Consider the following 13,584-nt stretch of genomic DNA (forward strand, 5'->3'; position numbering starts at 1 on the left):
CCTGGAGAAACGACCACAAACCTCCCACTCTTGGCCACATGGGGTCTGTCCTCCAGCCCGGCCCGGATGGACCAGCGGTCCCCTGATGGTTGCATCCTTTCCCCTGAGGTCCGCCGTGTAAAGGGGAGAGATGCATTAGCAGACGTTGGCCACAGTTGCTCTGCCTGGCATGAGCAGCGTGTTGGCTCCGACCAGACCCGAGTCTTCCAAGAGCTCTGTCTTTTCCGGCCGGCCTGAGCGCCCGCATGGGGCCTGGCATGCCGAGTGTGAGCTTGGCATCCCGGACAAACAACAGGAGGTGGAGGCATCCTCGCTCTTTCTCTCTCCCGATGATCTGCTCCCAAGGACGATTTCCCTTCTCTCAAAAACTGGCTGCGGTTACGCACGCAACAACAGCAACAGCAGCGTTCACAGACTTTCAAATGAAATAGAATAGAACAAAAAGGAACTAAAGGGAAAAGGTTTGGTTTGCTTGATTTACATTGTATAGAATCACATCCAGGCTAATTACATTACTTTCATGTCTGGATGCAGATATATTTAAATGCAGAAAATGCATGCATTATATGTTAAAATCTGTGGTCGGGCCTTGTCTTGTTCATGTCCTTTTGGAGACATATGCTGATGTTCCAGTTGTTTCTGTAAATTGACTTACAACAGCATATGTAGCTGTGTCGATCGCATCCATGCTTTTTCTGTTACCGTGTTTCTAGCTATGGCGCCGGAAGCTGACATCTGCATTCCTAATCTGACCCACAAAACTCAGATTCTGTCAAAGCCCAACACTAGACCTACAGGATTTAAATCTCTATATAAAAATATATATATTAGAAAATGTGATCTACAATTCAGGAAGAAAACATTGCATGATGTGATTTGTGGATCAGATTTCAAAATGCTGAAACTATAAAACCACCCAATAAAAATATAGACAATGATATGACCTGGCTCCTAAACAGCTAAAATGCTTCTACAAACTGACTGTAATGTCAAAGTTAAAACGTTATGGTAGTTGCACAGACACAGAGTGGTCTGAAGGTAGTAGTCAACAGAATAATTTCTAGTCCGAACCATCCAATAATATAACACCTTTTAAAAAAACTAAAATATTTAGTTACGCTTAAAACACTGAAGCTGTCCAACAATAAATTATATTACAAATATAACCGGGAAGGTCCTATATTAACATGATTAACACATTTACTGTAGCTCAATGTAACCAACAAGATAATCACTACTTAGAAAATATAACCAATTAAGAAGTTCTTATATTAACATCATTAACACATTTACTGTAGCTTAATGTAACTAACAAGATAACTACTACTTCGAAAATATAATCAATTATGACTACATAGCATCAGCATAGCTATTAATAATGCCATGCATCAAATAATGACAACAGCCCCAGAAAAAGAACCCATTACAACATACATATTATGATCAACAGTTAAAAGTATGACAAGTGCAGGAAAACTGCAATACAAAAAATATTTTTTAATTAAATCATCCACTATTTTTCCCATGTTTCAAACATTATCACGTTGCATATTTAATTTTAATGATGAATAGTCGGAGTGTACGATGTTATAAATACCAGGGGCAAACCCTAAAGCATTTACACTGTTCAATCAACGTGCACTTTGTAATGTAGTGCTTTAACATAACGTCTTGGCATATCTGTAATTTAAATTATCTCATGCACGACTGTGGAAAATTTTTTATTTATTCACCAATAATCCTAATTAACAATTGCACAGGGAAGTTAGCCGGCTATGCATGCCAAGGTTTTCTGTATACAAAAAGGTTCTGTGAATATAAAACACATTTTAACACACAAACCTGTGCAGCACCTTTCAAGTATATGGTTGTATTAACAACAAAACATCCCAACTTAGTAGCCCACAAAAAACTCTCTTAGTATTAAGAAAGAAAGTCAAACCAACTGAAAGAATTGTTGAACAAACTGCGCAAAAGTTGCCAAGTGCTGGACAAACATTAGGCATCCTGCTGCCAGCTGTATTGTTTTTGCAGCCTTGTGGTGTTACTGACCTCAATTCAAAACACTTTCTACAACTGTCTTCATGTGTTTTCCTTCTGACATTGTCATACTGTGAAAGTTAGAAGCTGCAAAAGCATAAAAGGGACAAGCGATGTGATAAGAAACCACCAAACCCTTACTGTTTAATATTCAAAAAGCTCCAACAAACAACTCTTTGATTTGATTGATTAACATCTCTATGACTGATATCTATGTGTCAGCATCATCATATTGATCTCGTACCGTGGCTAATGAGCTGGAAGCTAAACTCTCTTCACTTCTTCCACCACGCTGACCGACCAACAGGGGGATTTGAATCCCGTCAACGTCCTTCAGGCATCACGTGAGCAAAAGGGAGCATCTCATTTCCATACAGAGCTCTGCGGATGGCTAGTTTTCTGACCGCCCCAGCTGATGAAAATAAAGGAAACTGTATTTTAAAGCAGCGCCCTTCCCGCAACCCCCATAATTCATGCTGTTTATGATGTAAATATTTTCCGAGAGGTGAGATGACCCCACAGCATGGCAAAGGCCATTAATAATCATAAAAAAAATGTGCTCCGCCCTTTCAATGATTAATTGCATGCATTTTGCATAATGCTTTGTTTGCGGTGAGCTTTAAGCAATTTACTATCAGCTGACCAAACTGCCAAAGTAACAAAGGCTACTTGAAAGTGATTTTTGTCCCCGTATTACTATTTACTCTACAGTTATCTCTATGAAGCCTCAAAGATGGAGTCCCTTAATGGAACATTTAAAAGAAATGTGTGTCTGTGAACAAGCATTATTAAATACTTGTTAAATACACAAAGACTAAAAGTAAAAACAAGGTTGAAAAACGTAGAGATTAAAAAACAAAGTGTAGCAGAAAAGGAAAGCAGTGCAGGCCGAGATATGAAGCTCCCAAAACCACTTCCCATTCCCATAAAACACCCACGTCTTTTAACTCTACGTGTAATTGTACCACTAAACTTCACTAGTAACTGATTTAAATATTTTTTAAATATAATCGAGTGCCTCTTTAAGATTCAATCAAGATATATTTTGACTGAATCTTGGTTATATGGATTACTGCCAAGAAATTCTTGTATTCAATATTGACTTGTGTGAGATAGAAGGGCCAAATGTTGGACAAGTAAACCTGCTATCTTGGCAACTTCCACACTTCCTGCTGGCTCGGCTGAGAACAGATTGTCAACTGAATCATTCAATTCAATTTATTTCACATTTCCTTTGATGTAAAACAGACTTATTACCTCATCCTCTGCAATGCTGAAGAGGATATTCACATGTTCTAACACTGAAATATGAATGACAAAGTTAACTGATTCAACACTGAATAGTTTGTTAAATGTGTTTATTAATTCTACTGTAAAGAAAACTTGCTGAGTCAACAGAAAGTGTCAAAGGCAAATTACATGCAGCAGAATGTCATTATTTCTTGTAATTAGAATCTGAATTTTATGATCGACAATGGGCCTCATTCACCAATATCTTCCTAAGTTTTCTCTAAGTTCTTAAGAAAGTCCCAAAGAAAAGTCTACATCTGATTCATGACGTGTTCTTAAACAGCAGAATTGTTCGCAGGTGTGTTCTTAGAGTGATGAATCCCAATGTCTTCGTAAATTGAAAGATTGCGCCCGTTGCTCCTATTTAGCATAGGTAACGCCCCGTTAATTCCCATAAAAGGGCATGAGATGGCAGGGCCGTGTGCACACTTAGAGAAATGTCCAAAAGACGTAAAGACGGTAGAGGCCTTGACTCCAAAAGAAAGAAAAACTTTAGTAATTCTGAAGTGGAGGTACTGCTGCAAGAAGTTAGCAAAATACGAGACATCAAATTTAGTAGCGTCAGCAATGGATACAAAGCAGCAAATACTCATGCAGTTAACGCTGTATCCGGAAAAGGGCGCAGAACTGATGAAGTACAAAAGAAAGGGTTTCATCTAAAATCTGAGGCATACAAAAAGAAATACGCCATTGTGTGAGGTAGTTCTAGTCTGCAGAAATATGCACACTTTGGGCATATAAATTGCATCAATCACTTATTATTGGATGGCCAGGTTCCCGCTAGCTAATTGATGTGAATTGAAGGCAAAGCAAGGCAAGTTTATTTGTATAGGCCTGGCACAATTCATACACAATGGCAATTCAAAGTGCTTTACAAATGAGCAGAAATGTAAGTGTAGTGTGTATTTATTAAAACAAACATATAATTATGTGTAAAATAATGAAAAAAAATTAGTTACAAAATTATAAAGGAGAGAAATATAAAATTTTAAATTAGAATGGACGAAAACGGTAAAACTACTTACTTTGCGCAAAGATGTCAGCTCTTAAGTGTGCGTAAGAGTGCTCTTGAGTGTGCGTAAATTCTGCGTAGATTGTTCTTACCTAAGAACAAATCCCAAATAAGAAAACATTGGTGAATGTCAGAATCTTTGTGAAAACTGCGTAAGTGGGGTTTAAGAACAAATTTGTTCTGAAGAACGTTTGGTGAATGAGGCCCAATGTTTATTTAATTGCAGGCACGGATTCCATGTGGGCCTAATTAGTATTATTAGGCCTGATTACCAGCTATGTTTCTCTTTTTGTGCCAACCCTGTCCCATAAAAACTAAATTCACATAGCACTAATTTGCATCAACAAACACAATTTGAAAGAACTGTAATGCCTTCTGGATCAGTTTCTTTTTTATTATCAATTAAGATTAAGAGATTTGCAAAGTCACAAATATATATATATATATAAGTGAAAAAATACTAAACAAACCATTATTTCAAATATGTAGCTGTCTTCAAATAAAAGGCTTTCTAGAGAATTTTAAATCAAACGCAGTGTGCACAGGGAAGTATGCTAACAATGTTTCTCAGCATTTTTAATTAACTCTTTTAGGTCGACGTGACTTGAAACTGAAAACATTTAGTTAAGATAAAAATGAGTTTATTAAACAGATTTTACTCTGGACTCATGTCATATCCCATCACCCTGATGTGGCTGGCTTCACTTGTTGCATACAATGCGTGAGTACAGTGCACACACTGGATTATGCCGTGCTGTATTTTTTATAGTAGCCCTCTGCTGTCATAAAATTCAACTCAGCGGCACACAACTTAGATTTGGTGGTAAATCTGCAGGATTTGTTTATGCCACAAAGACGAATCGCTTCACAGCTCCAAACAGGAAGCAGGTATTGTTGTCTCGGTGTATACAGCAGGCAAGCATCAAATACAAAAAAGAAAAGCCAAATAAGTGTTTGTTTGTGTCCTTGTGGCAAACGATCCTTTCCAAGTTATCTCTGAGAAAATTGAACAAAGAGGAACAACCTTAGCGTTTAAGATGGGCTGCGTGCTTGATATCGCATGTGTGACCAATTAAAACACACAGCTGTTCTTTCTCCCATCTGTTTGAAGCAGCTCTGCTTTTATAGACTGTTGCAGTGTTTGGATGTGATGTGTCATTCTCACAATGAATCACCGGGCTCCTCATTTGTTCTCTTCAGAGTTGCTGTCTGATTTATGTTCATTCATCTCCTCTCCTCATGGTCTTCTGTTGTGGAATCTTAACTTGGACGATTAGACAACAGAAAAAGCTTTTAGCGGGACAGTTTTTACTGGCAATGGGATCTTGAAGAAGGGCTGTGTAACTTTTAGTAAATGACGCAACCTTCCGACAAATGAAAAAACTAAATTAGTAGTAAAGTAGCAAACTTGGTCAATTCAAAACGGGTTTTGCTGCTGCTCCTTTACTTGGTCTGGTATGGTCATTTCCTTATGGTGGCTAGTGTTGACAAACCTTAGATAGATATTGATGTGTGATAGACATATCACATAGTATTGCGCAACACATTCTCACTCCCATCGTGTCAAAAAGTGACGCTTGGTCAGGTGCTTTTGGCGTTTGTTATTGACGCAAAAAGTCTCCTTTTGCGCCATATTTAGACGCGCTTGGTCGGGACTCTTGGCATCACTTTTGACGCTCTGGGTCAGGATGTACGTTTAACTGACATGTGGCACAAGAACGGGACAGTTATGTTTAGGAAAAGATTGTGGGTGGGGTTAAAAAATGTACATTTCAGTGACACGCGGGAACAGGACACGAGACACCGGTTGTTTGACCCATCCACACCCCCAACCAACCTCCTTTATGAAGATTTTCGGTCTTTCATACTACTCGCTACCATTGTGGCTCTTAATATTACGTCAAATTACAGCGCCACGGTCAAGCTACTGCTATGCCCGGTGCGTCCCATACAGACACTAAAGGGTGATTTTTAAGTCAGTTTCTGACGTTGAGAGCCACTGAACAAGCGTAAGTATTTTACGAGTTGGGGATGTAACTTGAAAATGTTCAAGTTATCAAAGTAGAAAAGTAGAATAACAGTTTACAGTACCGCCTTTGGCTCTTGTACTTTCCAATGTTACACAAGCACATGTGTGTTTCCTATTTCAGGTCCCATTCCACTCACTGTCAGTCATCCCCTTATTGATGATATCTTCAAACCAACTGTTCAGTGTCACTTTATCCTACAATTGCCTACAATAGTTCCTACTATAGTTGGCCAATAAGTCCTCCAAACCATACAACATTATAGGTCATTTATTCCTGCCCTCTAATATGACCCATAGGAGTGGTTCAATAATTAGCGCCCCTAGCAATGGCAGGAAATATGACCCCCAGGAGCGTTTTCTGTCCTCATATCTAAACGTAACTGTCGCGGTTTTAAACACCTCCTCAACGTTGTGAAATAGTCGCGATTTGGGGGGCGTTTAGGCCACAAAAGTACTTAGGTAAGTTTAGAAAAAGATTGTGGTTTGTGTTAATATCAGTACATTGGTTACGTTACTTAAAGCTACATTGTGTAAGAATTTCTCCCATCTAGCAGTGAAATTGTACATGACTAAGTAATGAATATTACTTTCTAGCCCTTCTCCTACGGTGGCCAAACCCAAAATTAGGTCTCTCTATCGTTTACACGCAGCTGTTCTAGCCCTCCAATATTAACTTTGGTCTTGTTGCTTTTCCTGCCGCGTTGTCGTTTTAATTCTCTTTTTCGCTTCCCTGGTGAGTAATATCCCCCTTGCATTCATCACGGTGCCAATAGGTGTAAGAGGGCGAAATGCGGAGGTATGTCCCTCTTTGGCTAATGTATTTTAAAGATGGAGGCGCTACATGGCTGCTGTCATTCGAGCGAGTTGCTCGTATGTATTCTGAATGATTCTGATGTCTGATTCTACGCTTACATGAATACTTTGATTAGTTGGTGGATGTAATCACACATGAATGAGTACATATTTGTGAAATAACAGAGGGTTTTTTGCTAAGAATCAACTCAAAAAATTACACAATGTAGGTTTAACTTCCAGTCACGATCGTGATTGCTGATTGTATGAATGACTTATTGAGTTGTTTTTGGGGGAGGACAGTCTCAGTTGGCGATTTCAAATACAGCCATAGTCTTCCTTTTAAAGGAGAAAACTTTTTTTTTATTTTTAAATGCAGGCATCATATCAATGGTGTAGAGTCTTCAGTCCCAATTATCTTCAAAATAATGCAATTTCTCTAATAATTATAATTAGTCAATGAATTAATTAGTTTATTTAGACAATCAATTGTCTAAATCATTATGAAAATACAAAAACCGAAAACGAAATGTATCTGATATAAGCTTCTCCACCCTGATGATTTGCTGATTTATATCAATTTATCTTTAAACTCCATTTAACCAGAGAAGCATTACGATTAACAACCTCTTTTGAAGATGTTTCTCAGGCTCTAGGGAACTCTGATGGGTGTTGTTCACTATTTGCTGATTTCACTGTTCAGACAATTTATGGAACTAGCACTAGTTAGTATACCAACGAATCATAGCAATATTTTGATAGGCTACGTCTCAGGTTGACTGAGTCACCAGCGTCTTCGATCAAACCGAGAGACAAAACTGACGAAGCAAAGGACTCCTCTAGTGGAACATGGCAAGCGCTGGCAGTCAATAGTCTTATTTGATGTAGATCCCTGAGAGGCTGAGCTAACCCACAGCCAGAGTGAAGGTTGGCCCTGGATACAAACCACTGTTCCCTCCTCTCGTTGGACAAAGACAATACATCTTGTGGCCTTGTGAAACAGGTGCTGGCAATTTAGCCCGACCAGCAAGACATAATGTTTGATTGGAGTGGAGCAGGATCAGATTGTTCCCTTCCAGTTGAGCCCCAACCAGCTGACATTTCACAGTATTTAATAAAAGCCACTCTTGATTAGTGAGGCCTTACCACAATCTTTTTATTCATTCTCGGTGGCAGAAAAGCATTAATTCACAGTAATTAATGAACAAGTGTGGAGGGCCCAGGAACAGCTGCCTCCTCTGGGAGGCTGGAGGAAGGGACTCTTTCCTTTGCCCTGATTAGATGCACTCCATTTCCAAGCTCCCCATGACACTTTTACTATCTAATGATAGCTGCTGCTGCTGCTGCAGTGGTGTACCTAGGTTTTATGTTGTACAACATACTGGAAAGAGACAGAGCTGTTTTGGCTTTCTGATTACTGCTGCTGTGCAACATATTCTTGTTTCTTTGGGAACAATCCAGTGCTGTGGTGTCCAGACTCACTGCTTTTTTTTGCATAGATAGCGAATCATACTAGTAATGTTGTTCCAAAGCAGTGCGCTATAGAGTGCTGACCAATTTATGGATATTTTAATACCTAAATACCACTTTGCATGTTCTGCTCTGCAGCGATAGTGTTCAAAATGAAATCCACAGCAACTGATGAACATCAAAACTGAGATGAAAGTGTTAAAAACTAAAACCCACCCAATTTAAATCTGATTTCATGCGGCAGCTACAGCAGACGTGTTATGAGTCCATTTGGAGTCGGTCAAGTTGCCATCCGTCTTATAAGGTGCCCATTCCAGCATTGAGATTTTGTTATTTATTTTCGAAGTCATTTTGTTGTCTTCCAGCCCTTCCCTTTCTCATATCCTCTGTCTTTTGCTGTCACTCGGTTTTAGTTGGACGGATAAGGTGATCTCTTTTATCCACACTTGATCTTTTTCTCTTTTATCACCACGTCTTGATTTTTTTATTTTTATTTTCACCCTGACATTCTTCCTTCCAGTTGGCTGGCCATAGAGCTCTGCTTTATAAAAAATCAGTTTAGACTTGAAAGGCAGGAGCGAGGTGGACTGGGGAGGGGGGGGATTGGCCAGCCCACAGGTCCGACTTTCTTTTGTATCTTGTCTGTCACTGTGAAAGCCAGACATCAGCGCTTGGCATCCCATCAGCTGCTAATTGTCTGCTTGCTTCTTATAGATACTGTCTGAAGACCTGGACTTAAATTTAGACTTGGTTACGTGCTAAAAAAATAAGTTTTTCCTCCCACTGATGGTGATTGAGAGTGAAGCCAGAAGGAAATCGTTATAGTTTCTGTCGCTTTCTGACCAAGACAGGTGGAAGTTACTGTTTCATTGCTGACATGAACCCCAGTTATACTGCGGAGGATGCAACATGTAAATCTAAAGCTTGTTTTTCTTGTTTTTATTATAGATGATTATAATACATCATGTGTTTTTCTATACATCAATTAATTTAGTCTATAAAGAGAAGTCATTCAATTGGACTTCATTGTTTCTTTTTTCATTCTCTTCACTTCACACAAATATAAACTCCAGTCTGTAACAAACTCATACACATTCCATAAGTAAAATCCAAGAGAAAAAGACTGTATAAATTAAAAAAATAAATACATTTCATTTTTAATTTATTTCCTTCTGCTAATATTTTCACCTTTTAACCTTCTAATAGATGTGCATATACAGTATAAAAGCACATGCACAAACAGTGCTATGACTAATCATAAATATAATAATAAGTTCACTCACTTTGGTGAGTTAAATACCACAGTTTGACTCTGCATACTGCTTTTGTAAAGCACATGTATGCCTGTGGTTTATTTTGTCTCAATCCCACATGCTTCTGCCCGAAATACTTACCAGAGCACCAAATGTGTTCTAATCAGCTGCCTAAAATAGTACCCAACAAATGCACCATTTCCTCCTGTTTGAGGCATGTTTGCAAAGAAGCTAGATTCCCAAGCTGCTAGGAAATTACTGATGTCTTTTTTTATGTTCACTGTACATCTTCTGTAGGAATCAATGGGCTTGGGGCTGAGAGCTACATACAGTACATGGTATCGAGGTTAAAGTTTTGTGAGATGGGACTAATGCATGTTGTAATGTTATTGACAATAACAAAAAATATATCCTAATAATAAAATTTTCCGGAGTTAATGCACCTCATAACACTTTTAGTATGTCTTCAACCATTTGAAAAAATAGGTCAGACACTTTCAGTGCGTTTTCACACTTTTTCAACCATTTTTCAAGTCTCTTCTACTTGTTGACTTAACTAAAATGTTTGTCAGTTTTACATTATTAATGACTTAAAACAATTAAAAGATTATTAATTGCTGTAAATTAATATTCTATTCTTTGGTTAACCATTTGATACACAGAATACAACAAACAAAAATACAACTAGTTGTTTCAGCACCACTCATAAAGCATCTGCCTTTGGCAATGCCAAACCATCTGGCTGGTGCAGATGAATGAGATTTAACCAGCGCTCATGCTCTTTTTTTTTTTTTTTTTTTTTTTTTTTTTTTATTTGACAGGGTTTTTATTATATCTGAAATCAATCATGACAAACACATTGAGAAACATCATATGATGCAAAAGCGATAATTTTCTGAACTTAAAAATAAATAACTGTAAAAATATGGAGTGTTTATTTCTTTTTGGCCTCTAGCTGTCCCTGTGTGAGCCATCACTGGAAACCAAATTCAAAAAAAAAGAAGAAAACTCAAACTTTTATTCCTGAAAATTGAGGAGTTACAATGATTTCTGAAAACCCAGCCAGACACCAGTAAACCTGTTGAAATACCAAAACCTTACTGATCAATATCACACCTGGTGATTGAGTACTTATACCATCATAACACTTCATTATAAGAATAACGGAAGAGCAGCTGCTCCAATTTTTACCTGAGACAGTCCATAGTCACTCAACACAATTTGGGTGACATTACAAATGATTAGTATTTGTAGATACACGTGTAGCTATGCTATGTGCAAGTTTTAGATATTACATTTCAGAGTATGCCACCGATTAGATTGTATGCATGATCAAGTTCTGATGGTGTCACATTGGAAATGGACAGCATATTTTATTCAACCTTCTGTTCTAATTTGTTTGAATGTATGAATAATGAGGAGAGCAGAGCGGCTGTCTATTGAACCTTGTATTTATGGGCCCAATGCATTAGAAAGTACAATTCCTGAATGATAGAGAATCCCATTAAAGTAGTAATAAAATTGCAAATGTCTCCCCTACCACTGTTTTTCTGCCTTTCAATATGGGCAGCGGAACACATTGCTCTCACCAACTGCGTGCGGGCCTTTGGCGAACACATACATAGCAATATGATACAGAACACATTTCCCAATCCAATTCCTCCCCGCCGCGTCAGTGAAACACTTGGTGAGATCCATCTTTTTCAATTACGCCGAGAGAGGACACGCATTCCTTTAAGCCTAGAGGGAGAGGTAGGTTTTAAGGACAGGTCTCATCCCCAGATCTCAGCCTGCATTAAAATGTATTGGTGCCATTGGATATTAAAGGAGAATCTGACGGATTAATCGGCATGAGGCTCGCTGAGGAATCGTCGTCCAGAGACACACACTTACTTACAGGAAAGACTGCTGTAACAGATTTATAAAACACCAGCAACATGGCTGGGAGTGTGAAACCTGACAGTTTGTCTGATATGGTGTAGAAGAGAAACATTTATTAAAGGATAAATTCAGTTTATTACAATTTGTGTCTAATTTTTGTAGTATCAATGCTATACATTTCTATCCATCAGTTATATTAAAGGTACACCTAAGAGCCAACGATTCTTCCAAACTAAATGACAGAATATATCACTTTTTCATTGCCTTCCAAAATTGTCCATGTGACTGTTTCTGATTTGCACTGTTATGGTTAAGATTTGGTTTGGTTTTTGCACAAGGGAAAAGACTGCAGCAAGAGAAAAAATGTTATAAAGAAACCAATGCGTTGAATTATCTAAACCACTTTATTTGGAGGTCAAGCTTAAAGTGAGCGCGACCGAATAGTTGGTAATTACCAGAAGGGCAAAGTTTAAACAGTAAGTCTGATTGTATACTGTAATGGGTGTTTACAGCGGACAGTTTGGGTAAAGATTTTATTCACCAAGTGAGTTTCCTTACCTGGGAGTTTGTTTTATAACCTGATAATCTGACTCCTCATGTTTCTTGACTGCTAGAACTGTCTGTTAGGCAAGGCAAGGCAATTCTATTTGTATAGCACAGTTCAGCAGCAATGCAATTCAAAGTGCTTTACACAAGACATAAAGACACAGTCAAAAAGTCATACAAATTGGTAACAGATAGAAAGCAGTTAATACCAAAATAAAAAACTCAAAGTAGATTGAATACAAAAGTAAATTTACAATGGAGTGCAATGAATTAAGAAAAGGCAGTGTTAAAAAGAAAGGTCTTCAGCCTTGATTTAAAAGAGCTGAGATTAGGTGCCGACCTACAGTTTAGCGGTAGTTTGTTCCAGATGTACGGACCATAGAAGCTGAACGCAGCTTCCCCCTTTTTTGATTGGACTCTGGGGATGGCAAACAGACCTGTCCCTGATGATCTCAAAGATCTCTGCGGCTCATAGTGATTTCGAGATTGGAAAGGTAAATTGGTCCTAAACCGTGACTAACAAACTAACATGGGTATTTTGAAATCTATTCTTTGGTGCACAGGAAGCCAGTGTAAGGACTTCAGAACTGGAGTGATCTATTTTCTTGGTGTTGGTAAGGACTAGTGCAGCAGCGTTAGTGATTTGTCCCAATAACTTGAATAATGTATAATCCACTCATCCATTTGTTCAATTTCCACCACTTATCTTGATTGTTTATCTGGGATATGTAGTTCCTCAAGTGTTTTATGGGTCTTAGCTGGGGTCTCCTCCCAGTTGGATGTGCCCAGAATACCTACAGGAAGGCATCCCGGGAGTATCTGACCACCTCAATTGGCTCCTTTCAATGCGAAGGAGCTCTTGTGCTACTCCAAGCTCCTTCTGGATATCTGAGCTCCAAATCCTAAGTGTGACTCTGGCCACCCTGTGAAAGAAACTTTGATCTTGTTCTTTTAGTCATTATCCAAAACTAATGGCATAGGTAAGGGGATGGAACAATGTACAATGCACAATGTTGTTATTAACAACAGGAATGATGGCCAAAATGATGACAATAAGACCCAACAGTCTCACTGTAATTATCTTTAAAATAAGAAGAGATCAGGGATCAAAATAAGGGGACTGTGAAATATATAAAGATTCACAAGGTAACCACTAATGGTGTTGTCCAGCTCAGGCCAGTACTCTCCAGTACAGAGTACTGGCACTTCTGATTTTAGTCCACATGAGTACCCTTACTTCTAACTGTAAATAAAAGTATTATTAATAGGCT

This window comes from Perca flavescens, chromosome 15 (assembly GCF_004354835.1).
Source record: "Perca flavescens isolate YP-PL-M2 chromosome 15, PFLA_1.0, whole genome shotgun sequence".
In the NCBI taxonomy this organism is placed as follows: Eukaryota; Metazoa; Chordata; class Actinopteri; order Perciformes; family Percidae; genus Perca; species Perca flavescens.